Raw genomic sequence first — 12,478 nt, forward strand, 5'->3', positions numbered from 1 at the left:
GCGGTGGCGGCGGCCCCGGTGCAGCCCCGGCCTCTGCCGCCCCCCCTGCCCCCCGCTGCCCCCGTCCGGCCCACGCCCAGAGGCCGCCCCGGAGGCCTCCGCCAAACGCCAGGTGAGCTCGCCCGGGCGCCGCCGGGGCGGCGGGGGCTACGCGGGGTCCAAGCCCCCCGCGCCTCCCGGGGGACGGCGACCGCGGCCCCGCCGCCCCTTTCCCGCTACCGCTGCTGGGGGTGGGCTCGCTCTCCTGGGGAGGGCGGGGCGGGCGGAGGGGGCGCCCTGCCCGCCTGAGCCCGGGAGTCGGGGGAGCCAGTTCACAGAGGGGGCGCGGCGTGAGGGTCCCCGCGAAGTTGGCGCCCACGCGCGCCGGGGCGGGTCTCGCGCGCGGACACTTGCGCGGGGCGCGGCCGGCGAGCGAAAAAGGCCCCGGGTTCCAGGTGGCGCGGTTCCGGCCCCGGCGGCCGCCCCCTTCCCCTTGGGGCTCGGGCGGGTGCTGGGAAAGGGGGCGCGAGACCTTTAGCGACCTGCGGGCGGAGTTCGCGCAGCGACTGGGAGCCGGCTGCCGGGCGTCCTCCCTGGGCGCCGGAATCCCCGTCGGTGACCGGGATGGGGTGCTCTTATTTATTTTTCTGTGATTTTCAAAAACTGCCCCCATCTTAAGGGGAAGTCGAAAGTGAAGGGAGAGGGAGGTGCTTGATGAGAAACGATGCCTAGTGTGTAGAGTTACACATTTCTGGAGCACACCGCCGGCGATACTGGTATCTTTTCCCAAAAGTCACTTTGATTCAACTTCGATGGGTTTCTCGCAAATGGCAACATTTCGATGGTGAGGGGCGAGAGGAAATGAGCAACAGCAGTCCGGCTGATTTGATCTCCAGTGGGATCGATTCAGTGAGCCGCAAGAAGCGGGTCTGAGTTTTCATCCCAGGTTTGATGTTCTATTGAGTTACTTTCCAATATTTCTGCCCCCCAGGTACCTCGCTTCTTCATATTAGGGATGAAGCATTTATCGAGTATGGATTTGGTTGTTTCAGTTTCCTTAAGCAAATTGGGTTCATTCTCCCGGTTTTCTCTTAGTTGTAGAGGAAGAGCTGTATATGCAAATGTATGACAGTGAAGGGTGTATCACCTCTAGCGAGAAATCAGTATGCATGGAATTTTATTCGTATATATGAAGTCTAAACTTCAGTAATGCTCTTCAACAGTTCTCTAAAGAGTTAGCACCTTTGACTTTTAGCACAAAGGCAAAAAAAAATGACCTTGAGTGAATATTTTGAGGTCTAACTTACCCTCCCCCACCGTGAGAAATCTCTCCTGGTTTTGAAAAAATACTGGCCTAAATGCTGGCTGTGCATGGGTTTGGGATCCTGTTCATTTTCTTGGTTTAGAGGCAGAGAAGACACTCTAACCAAAAGATGAATTACTTTAAATCTTAAGTACTACATATTGTAAGTTGAGTTGTCAGTTGACTGTCTATCCCAAGTGGCATTTTGGAGGGGATCATTGTTGTTTAAAAGGTAATAGTCAAAAAAAAAAGTAATAGTCAAGTGGTGAAAGGGTGTTCTTTTTAAGTTACTTGTTACTTGGCTGTATCATCATAATACTGATTTGGAAACAGTATCTAGTGACTTAAAATAATCTTTAATGTTGTTGATGGGAAAGTATCACTGCTCCCTGTAACTTAAATTTTCACGAGGCAGGCTATCCATCATTCGTAGATGGAGTCCTGGCGAAACACTTATAAGTTCATTTTGTATTTTGTTGGGCAGTGCCAGGGATTTTCTGAAGTAATAAGACCAAGAGAGATTGGAAAAACTTTAAAGTTTGAGGTATACCTGAAAATAAACATTTCTGAACATTCTTGACTCAAGTGGTGGGAAACAGCAAAATTTGAGCCTTTCTGAACTTGAAAAAATCTGCTTTGTCAGCCGCATAACTGGCAATTGCATTGACACAGATCTTTTGTGTTGAACATTTAAGCACTCTTTTAATTGACTTTTCTCCATCTCATATATAGTGAGAGAACATCTTTTAATAAATCTTACAAGTGGTTTTCTTTTATACAGTTTATTATATATTCACATGTTCATGAATGTTAAAGTAGAAGAGACTCAAGCTCTATGCCATACTAACATTTCTTCCTTTCCTAGGGAAATCTCTGTGAGCAGAAAGAAGTAGCAGATTTTAAACTATAAGAAAACTGATTTGGACTTTGAACATGTATGACTTTAGGTTTGGTGATTTACTCAAGTCATTAGATTTGTTCTTTGAGAGTATGAGAGTCTAGTTAAGGAAGTTTCTTTGAGTATTTATTTAATATTATCCTCTGAAACTATAAAAGATGATGAGAGCTAGCTCTATGGTCTTTACCCTGGTCCTGTAAAACAGGCATTTCGTAATATGCTTTTAGAGCTAGGATTATTTTGGCTGTCTGTGGACCTCAAGGAGTCATGAGTGGGCTTCAAGAGATTCCTGCACCCCCTATAGTTGTGACCTAATCTTTTTTGTGTATGTGTATTTTTCTGGGGAGGGGTCTATAGTTTTATAGGTGAGGTCCTGGGCCCTCCTAATGAGAGATATATGTTTTTATTAAATAAAATGGGAGTTAGAAGAATTCTTAAGAGAAAAAAAATAAGAAAAAGTAGATCTTTGTGCTCAGCACTTGCCTTTTAAAGTTGTCTTAACCTAGTCATGTGGTCTTAAGGGTGCAAAAGCACTGCTATTTTGTTCCCACAGCAAACTTGTCTGTCAGTTGATAAGCCATGCATACACATAAAGGGCTTGACATGCTAGCCCTAGGTGCATTGTGGCTGTTTCTCAATTATACTTAAAAATTTAGACCAAATACACTGATGGTCGATAAGCAGAGGCTTGAGCTTGACAACCAGTTCTTGGAGTGAATGGTTCATTCAGTTCCACTCTCTACTGCTCTCCAGCAAAGATTCTGGAAGAAGTGAATTGTATTTTCCTTTCTTTAAACACTGAAGGAAGAGAGGATATTATGAGTGAAGAGAGAGATGAATGAAATGCTCATGGCCATAAAAATAAACTTGCTTCCGCTATTCCTGTGGTCTTTCCCTTTCCCTCTCATTTATTCCTGGTGAGCATTCTTGCCCTTTGCTTTCAAGTTGGAGAGTGGTTAGGAACACAGGCTTTAGACTCGAACCTGGACTTGATTCCCATTTCCTGAGCCAGCCAGCCAGCCTCTCAGAGTCTAGAAAAGATGACCATTAAATGAGATAAGAAAAGCAAAAGGCTTTGCTCAGTCATAGGCCCCTAGTAAGTGCTCAAAGGTGGTAGCCCTTTTGAGGATGGTTTTATTCTCATCTGTAGAAGGACATAGCTCATACGTTCTTTCAAAGAGAAAACCTTTAATCATACTCATTCCCACATAAACCTTCTGGGACCATCCTGCTTTCAATTCAGAAAAGCCTTTCACATCTTTCTGGTTATCATGGGTAGGTACCCCAGCATCTATAGGTCCTATTAGACCTGTCTACTCTTCTTAACAATGGGGTTGCATTCTCTGTTAGGCTGGCAGGCTATGTCTAAATCCTGGGTATGTCAGAGCCAAACTAATAAGCATGCACCAAGGTTGAGAGCTGTGAACCATTCAAAAATGACTTGATTTTATGGTCTAGAAAGAGATCAGCAAACTTTCTGTAAAGGATGAGGTAGTAAATGTTTTCAACTTTGCTGGCCACCCAGGTCCCCGTCACACCTTCCAACTCTGTCAGTGCATGGAGAAAGCAGCCATAGACAAAAGTTGAGTTGGCATGGCTGCATTCCAGTAAAACTTTGTGGACACTGATGCTTGAATTTCATATAATTTTTATATGCCACGAAATATTAAAAAATTTTTTTTTCAACCATTTAAAAATGTTGTGTACAGGCAGCAGCTCACGGTGTGTACAGGCTGAGGCTGGATTTGACCCATGCATGGGCCATAGTTTGCTGACCCCCTTGCTGAGAAGACCCGGAAGTCCTATAGGTTTATGAAGTCACCAAGCAGCACTCCCTGCAGCGATTTGCCATCTCAAGTATTCAGTGCTTTTGGTATGCAGACTTTATCTAATGCCCCCATCCTCCACATTAGCATGAGACTCCAGTGCAGTTAGTTGTTATTAGTTTTGGTGTGTGGCCTTACCTTCTTAGCACACGCATTGTACTCACCAGCAAATTATTTATTGCTAAAAATGTTCTCATTTCGCCCAGTTTTCTGTAGAGCTTGATGAGTGAGCCCTGTCCTGTGTCATGGTTTTGAAGGGAATCAGTGCCTTTGGAGCTGTCTTACGCCTCAAGTTCCTGTTACCCTCCCTGTGCCCTGGAAGGGAAGTAATTGATACTAGGCCTCAAGCTGCTAAGGAGCTGCTCTTACCTGTATGCAGCCTCCTCCACCCCCCTCTGCATGATGTTTGCTCAAATAAAGCACACAAAGATTCCTCTTGTGTTCTAACCCCTGGAGATTAGCTCCAGGATTGGTGTGTACAGAGCATGTAGATGTATATGTCTGTGTGTAATTTCATCGGGCCGTCACTGAAGCTCTGAGAGTCGCTTCTTCTAGTTTTCACCTTTTCTCTCTCTTGACCCTTTTCTCTTGGCCATTGTATAGGATGCAGATTTGGTGACCTACTGGTTGCTATAATTATTTTTTACTTCTCTTCCTGCCTTTTAGAATTATCTACTAATTGCTTGTTTTGCAGCAAATATGTTCTTTTTGGAGTTTAACTTTTCAAAACCACATTATGCTGGAAGTAAAACCCACTAATTGAGTATTTTAGAATTTTCCTCCTCCAAATGTAAACCTAATGCAATATCAGAGGCCTGAATTGATATTTTAGGTACTTAGTGATAAATTGCAGTTTTAAAGTTCTTGGCCATTTAATCTAAATGTTAGAAATGTAAAGTATGTTATTACGCTTAACATTTAAGGGTTTCCTTCTTTTGAAAAAGGTAAATTTGGTACATATTTTCTGGATGACACTTGGGGCAATATGAATCCAACAAAGTCATGAAATAAAATGGGAAGCCAACGTCTAGGAATTTATCATAAAGAACCAGTCAGTCAAGGGTGCATAGATGTGTGTGCCAGACTCCTCACTGCCCTGGTTTTTGTAATAGCAAAACACAGAAAGTAATCTGAATGCCTATTAATAAAGAGTTGATTAAGTCAATTAGAGCTTATCCATACAGTGAAATAAAATACTGTGCAATCTTTAAACAGGATGATGCGAGTTGATATTTATTGACATGGGAATGATGTTCAGGAAAACAGAGGATAGCCTGAGAATATGTTTAATGTGTGATTTTTAAGGTGGATGAAAGCCCTGTGTATAGAAACCTAAAAGAAAGTATCTGGAAAGATGTACACCAAATACTAATAAGAGCTTGTTACCTCTAGGTAATAATATTGTGGATGATCTTTTCTCTTTATGCTTTTTTGTTTGTTTGTTTTAGGTAGCACGTGCTGCTTTTATAATGAGGAAAAAATGATAAAGTTATTAAAGAATACACATACTAATGGAAAACATCTCCTATATGTGGCTAAATGAGGCCTCATTCCCTCATGGTCTGTGTTGTATTGAATGAGAAGTGAAATATGCTTTCTCATATGCCTTTAAAGATGTTTTATATATTACTAAATAAGCAAGAATATTTTCCAGACTCTTCTAACAGGAAAGAAAAAAATCCATACAGGACTAAATAAATGTCAGTTTTTAGAAGAAACTCACTGAAAACACTCACAGACGCATAGGTATTGATAAAGAGAGTATGTTGTGCCTCATTTCTTGTTGTGAAGGATTCTTTTCCCCCTGTTGAAATTCTTATAAAACTGTAAGGAATTCATATGCATGGAGGGAGTATAGGCTAGTGGTTAAAAGCATGAGCTCCAACACTTTCTGTGTTGCTCTTGTCCAGTTAGAACTCAGTCTCCTCATCTGTAAAATGTGGGTAATACCATGCTAAGCTGTTGTGAAGATTAAGTGATAAGTGCTTAGCAGAGTGTGCCAGATACTTAGCAGTACCTAAGGAGGAAGAAGTGGTGGAAGGGGTGAGGGCATAATAATAACAGTAATGATAGTGATAATAGTGCTGATAATGATAATATTAGCTACTAATATTTCCCCCCTTCTAGATATAGGTTTGCATGAGGGCAGAGCCTTGTTTGCTGCATTCATCAGCCTAAACCCTCTAACCAGACCAGTTACCTTGACCAAGACAGGTGTGTGGTCTAGTTTCACCCAGTCATGCTCCCTTTACCCTGGTATCACTATCAAAAAAAAGAAGAAGAAGGAAAAAAAAAAGCAGTGCTCAGGGGCTCACAGGCATAGAGCTGGTGCTCCGTAAATAGTTGTTGAATGGATGGTAACCTAAAGCAAGCATTTTCTCTAGATAGTATGGGGTGAACTTTTAAAAGAGGGTTTTGCTCATTTTTCAAGTTTATATGGAAGGCGGTTCCAGGCAGAGAAACTGTTAAAGGGAGAATCTGTTTTGAGTTCTCTAGTTTTTAAACTAAGTTTTTAGACATAGCAATTTTGCTTCATTTTTCTTCTCTTAGCCAGTTACCTTCAATTCCAGCTCAATCCTGTTTGTACCTGCATCCTTGTGGTATAACTATGATAATTGGAGAAAATTTTCACTTTATTTTCACCTAAGTTAGCTGGGCTTTGGAGTATGTTCTACCTCCTGCCTAAACCTCTGTATTCTGACTGAGGTACATTTCATTGTTTCTGTGGAATTAGAAGCATTGACCTGGCTGTAAAGAATGAGAAGTGTAACCACATCTGCCTGTGACAGTTATTTGGAAACACTGGAGTGTTGAGTTCCTTCCTAGGAAACTTTAGGAAATGCATGGAATAAAAGAATGTAGACATATTATGATAATTCATGAAGCACATCTATCAGTTATCTGTTGCTGAGTAATAATAACCTGCTCCAAAATTTTGTAGCTTAAAACAGTGATCATTTTTTTGCTTACAGTTAGGGCAGGGCAGTTCTTCCACGGGTCTTGCCTGGCCTGAGATCAAATCCTAAAAGTTAAGGAAAGTTAATCTCTGTACCAGTGCTTCTTAAACCCCTTGCTAAAGACACTTGCATGGGGCAGGGAGAGAGAGTGAGAAGTGGGAGGAAGCAGATCTTTAACAATCTCAAAAGAACAATCCATTATCTTAAAATTCGACATGAATTTTGTATTCTACTCCATGATGCATGCCTTTGTTTTACCATAAAATTAAGTCTAAATTACTTGCCAATCAAATTAAATTTTACCTCCCAAATCTCTGAGCAAATTGCATCTTCTAGACTCAAAATAATGACTAATCAGCTAAAGGTCTTCGGTTGTAAGCAACAGAAACTAAATCTGGCCACTTTAAGTGAAAAGGAAGTTGCTGGAAGGATGTGGTGTAGCTCTCAGCATTGACAATAGAGCTGAAGAACCAGACCTCAGAATGGATCAGATCCAGAGCAGCTTCAGGGATCCACGTAGCGGGACTCGGTGGAGAGTGTCCTCGGCGTGCCGGACTTCATAACTTCTCCAATTGTTTTTAACCCCTCTCTCTATTGAGTGTGTCTCTCTCAGGCTCAGACTGCGTGCTGGCAGGTGCCTTGGTTCCTGCCTCACCGAGAAAGTACCTGTTGGGGCAATTATCATTGGATAATTGTTATAACAAAACCACGTACGTCCACGGTCTAAACATTTGTGGGCCTCTGTGTGTGCGTTACTTTGTGCATTATCTATCACATTTAATACTTGCAACATTTCGCTCCCTCCCAATCCTACATGCCTCTTAAACCCCAGTTTGAGACACAATCTTGTGGTTCCACACCACTTATTTCCATTTCAGCTAATCTTACCACTGAAAGTGCAGTAACATATTTATCCATTTCTTATGTGGTAATCTTTTATAAAACAGTATGCATTTCCCTGATATTAGAAGAAAAGCACATGGACTGTAATTTAACCATTTTTTGGTAACAGAGTCCCTGTGAAGAACATTTTTACCCAGTGCATAGTGATCCCTTCAGGACACAGTGAGATAAATACTGTTATTGGCCTCTGCACTAAATGTCCCAAACTGTTCTGCGTTTTTTCTCTCTCTTCTTGAAATGTCTAGCTGCTTTCATTGTATTCTTGCTAATACCTTAAAATAAACATTTTAGACCTTCCAGCTTATAAGCTGAAGGGACAACCTATGTTTATATAGCCTTTAGAGTATAAGTTAAACCATGCTTCAATCAGCAAAATGTGCAAATACAATGTGATTTTATTCAGAGCATCTTCACATATTTTCCTGTTTTATACTCTCATCTTTTGAAGTCAGAGAAGAGCATATTTTCCCCTGTTTTTTAGCTGAGAATATGGTTTAGAAAAGGTAAGCAGTTACCCTTGCAGCATATGACTGTTGGCAGGAGAACCCCTGGGTACTTTGATTACCCATGCCTTTGCTGAGGGCAGTTCTAGAATGGTGGTTTACCAATTGCAGAAGCCCCTTATCCAGTTACTCAAGGTCCCAGGCTGAATTAGAGATGGGTGAACCTACGATTAACCTCTTAACTGTGGGCACACTGGTGTGTAATGGAGGTATCTAATGGTTTCCTTGGTCATTTGCAGCCGCTTTTGTTTACTCTTGCTTTGGAGTCCCAGCATCTTTTTATTTCCCCACAGATAACCAGTCGAGAAGCCGCTGATTTACCCCACCTCTTCTTCCCATGATTAGCTGGTTTTGAAGTACCTCTTGGAGCCCTTTAGTCTGGCCTTTTTTACTTCCCCAGGATGTAATCACCACCTTTGGTGTAGTCACTTGTCCTTCCAACCCCTGGACTCTTCTTTTAAATGGTCTGCCCTGTTTTCTGCTCTTCAGGTCCGTCACTACAAGAGATTTTGAGAGGAGCACTTGATGCTTTTGTTTAATTAAGTTTCCAGACAGTGTTCTGTTAACAACAGGATTGTATGTTAGGCCTTTTCCGCCTCGGTTTTAAAGTTTCATTGTCGTCTGAACCATCAACATGATCATAATGGCAATATGGTGGTTCTTGTTTGGCCATAGAGACGTCCCAAGACTTTTCTGTAGCTTTAGAACCTCGTTTTAGCATTTAACACTAGTTTTTAAATTATCTCTTTTTCTAATTTGTTTCAGGCACTGATTTCTACAGCTTTTAAACATGTTCTGTTAACAACACTAGTCAAAAATCTAATTTTCTCATGGTCTCTTGCATTTCTAATTTGTATTATGGTCTCATTTTGCAGACATTTTTAACCTTTAGGATCCTTGAACTTAATCGTGAAGAGTGCTAACAAAGTTCTGCATTGAAAAATGCATACTTTTCATTGCTTTGTATTTTATTCACTTTTTTATCCTTAAAATTTAAAATACTGAACACAAAAGGAGATTAAATATCTCCTCTTAGCTGCTCTTAAGAGGAGATATTTAAGACTCTAGTCTCTGCTCCCTGCACTCCTCAACCTGCTGATTATTATTGTTCTGGTAGTTATAACTATAAATCGAAGTTGGAAAAGAGACCATTTGCCATTACATTAGGACAGTTTAAATGGAGTCACTTGTTCAAATTTACTAGCTTCCTGAAGCTAGTAAAGATGTTTATGGTTTCTAAGATTCCTTGTTAATTTATTTCAACACAAGACAGTGAATAATACATGTTTAGCTATTATAGTGATGAGAAAGGTAGCTCCTAGAAAGCTAGTACATATTGCAGCTTTCTGTTTAGAACTGTAAATGGCACTGAATTGAAAAATCAGTTGTCATAGTAAACAGCAGTGATGATGTCATAGTAGGCAGGTTTCTGAGTGTGTCTGTTGCTTTAGCTGACTGCCAGCAACGATTAGCTTTCTTTTCCAGAGAGCTGGTGTCAAGTGTTAATCAGCTATAGACTGGAAAGTTTTTACTGGCTAACATTTGTGGTGCAAGAAACACCAGTCTGTTTTTTATCTGTAGTCTCTTAGCCATATCATTGCTTATGATATCATGCATGTGATATTGCGTGGTATTCTTACAAAAAGAAACAGTTCCATTTTTCGTCTGTATTAGGAGTGCTTCAGAGTATGAAAATAGTGAATTTTGACCTTGAAGAGTCTAAATTATCTCAGGTAAGGTTGTGATGTGTCCCAGAAAAAAATTTACACATTAAACCCAGTTTATCATTCTTGTTTTTTACATTTAGAATAGTTTCTTAATTTGAAAACATAGTTCATAAAAAGTAGTATTGAAAATGTTAAAATACACAAAAGCTAAGAAAGGTAACTTGGATTTTGAGTTTCAAGAATTACATAAACTTGGTTCTTACAGAAAGCTGAAATTCCAGAATGCTTATAAGGTTTTTGTTTAATAATTTTTCCCTGATTTGCATAAGTCAGAGGTGTTTGTAGAAAATTTGGAAAATTTCACAAATACACAGAAGGAAATAAAAGTTACTCATACTTCTACTACCTAGAGATGCCACTATTAACATTTCATGTATGTCCACCTAGCTGCTTATAGAGTTTGCCAATAAAATATCCTTTGAAATGAACACTTAAGGGTAACAAGTGTTAGAAATGGATATACTACAGTGAGAACCAAGTTTTGTTAATTCCACTGCTTCTCAGTGTTTCCTTCAGGCTGAAGAGAGAGGCCTCCCCCCTGGGGTGGGACATGAGGGCTATCTTGCTTTTTGGCCAGCTTTTGCTGAAGTGTAGCAGAGCATCTTTTCTGCAGACTGTAGTGTATCTGCCTGTCTTTATCTTAGCAACTCTTGCTGTCAGCTCTGAATGCCTGCTGGTTGCAGACGGAGACATTTGGAGTCTTTGTTGGAGTGGCTTGTTGACATAAGCCCCATGGATTCTTATCAACCTCCTAGAAGGATTCTTTCAATCAGCTCTTGATTGATCAAAAGAATGCCCCAATATTCAGAAATATAGTAACCTCCAGGGTAGTCGTGCCAAGTGAAAGCAAGGTGGAGTGTTTAGAGACTCCCAGGTGATTTCAATTAACATCTAACCTCAAATCCAGTCGCCTTGGTAAAAAAATCCGAAGGAGCTCAGAGCAGATTATGGTATAAGCATATGCCAGTCCTTGCCATTGGAAAAGTGCTAATCTGGTCAGCTCTGTTAAAGAGACAAGCGAGGCTGAGCAAAGCAGAATTTCTCATCCTGTTCATCTTTTGCCTAGTGCAGACGTACCCTGTGAAAGAGAGAAAGAAGGAAAGGTCACAGGCAGGTGGCTAGTAATACAAGATGGTTGGCTTTTCTTTCTGTGTGCCTTGGCTAGTGGTAAGCAGATCCTCAGGTCTGAGAAAATAGCAAAGTGAAGTGACACTCAGGACAACTTCCCCAGGCAGTGATACAACTTCTGGGTATTCAGTGTGAAAATACAGTGCTGACTTTGATTCCAAAGCCCTCAGGGAGAGGAAACACCGGGAGAAATAGGAGGAGGTGGCATCTCTTTGTAAACATTTTATTTTTCACATGTAGCAGACTCCTGCCTAGAGAATTGTTACGTGTCAGCCCCTCCATTCTGCCAGCTGTTTTTCAAGAGCGCCCTCTCATGTTCTCTTGAACTGACCAGTTTAAAAGGTGTCACTTCTGCCTGAGAAACCTAAGAGCTTACATGCAGTGCTTGGTGTGAAGGAATTGCTCTGGAAAATGAATAACCTTTGTGATAACTGCTCACATGCAAAGGAGGGAGACTACTGGTTTTACAAGTCTATGGTTTGAATTCTTAGTTCTGGCTGGAAACAGAGTCCAACTCTGATGGTTCAGGACTTTAATGAAGGGGTAATTTTCAGAGAGTGGGCAGAGTTAAGGGTGACATGGGGTTCCTGTCACCCAGAAACTAACAGCAATGGGAAGCTGTTATCACTGCTAGGTGCAAAGGAGCAAAGAGAAGAAATAGCATTCATTCCTCGAGTCCAAAGAGAGAGCTAGAGCCAAAGAGGAGGGGCTGTCTGACAGGCGTAATAGCCCTGGAGGGATTCAGCCACTGCCAGAAAATGCAGCCCAGACCAGGGAGAGAATAAAGAAGCAACACTCCCCTCCCCCACTTTCTTTCCTCCCTCTTTGATCTCCTTCCAGTGCCTTCTATTGGCCAAACCCACCTGGAAGCCTGACTGCATGAACCTAGTGATGCTACCCATAGAGGTCAGCCTCTGGGGCACAGAGCAGGGCCAGAATGGCGGAAAATTGGTCTGGGGATGGAAAAAGGATCAAACAGAAAATTACTAGCACAACCTAGTAGCATATTCATAATCCCAGTTTCATCATTTTATCTTATCATCCTCATCTCCTGAAATCCCAAAATAAACCCTCAAGTATATGAGCTATTGGTTATGACTCAGTTATATATTTTAATATAAGTAGCCTAAACAGTTACCCTACCCTTATCAGAGTTATTAAATATTCAAAGAGAGAATGTGAACAATTCTCAGAAGAATTGGAAAATCACTGAAAGACCTTCTGTTGGGGCATTTTGTTGTTGGTTAAAATTAA

The 12,478-nt window shown here is 41.3% G+C and overlaps 1 protein-coding gene across 2 annotated transcripts in view; it reads left to right on the top strand.

Moving 5' to 3' along the window:
- The first annotated feature begins 19 nt into the window (after window positions 1-19).
- Window positions 20-12,478, top strand: part of ATXN7 (ataxin 7) — a 127,851-nt gene continuing 115,392 nt past the window's right edge. Inside the window, exon 1 of one of the 2 annotated variants that reach the window (XM_060109469.1) lies at window positions 20-112. The gene's annotated coding sequence lies outside the window, so the exon portion shown is untranslated. The remainder of the gene's footprint in view (window positions 113-12,478) is intronic. The other variant, XM_060109470.1, reaches the window with a different exon arrangement.

The sequence above is a fragment of the Mesoplodon densirostris genome, chromosome 10 (assembly GCF_025265405.1).
Source record: "Mesoplodon densirostris isolate mMesDen1 chromosome 10, mMesDen1 primary haplotype, whole genome shotgun sequence".
NCBI classification, from domain to species: Eukaryota; Metazoa; Chordata; class Mammalia; order Artiodactyla; family Ziphiidae; genus Mesoplodon; species Mesoplodon densirostris.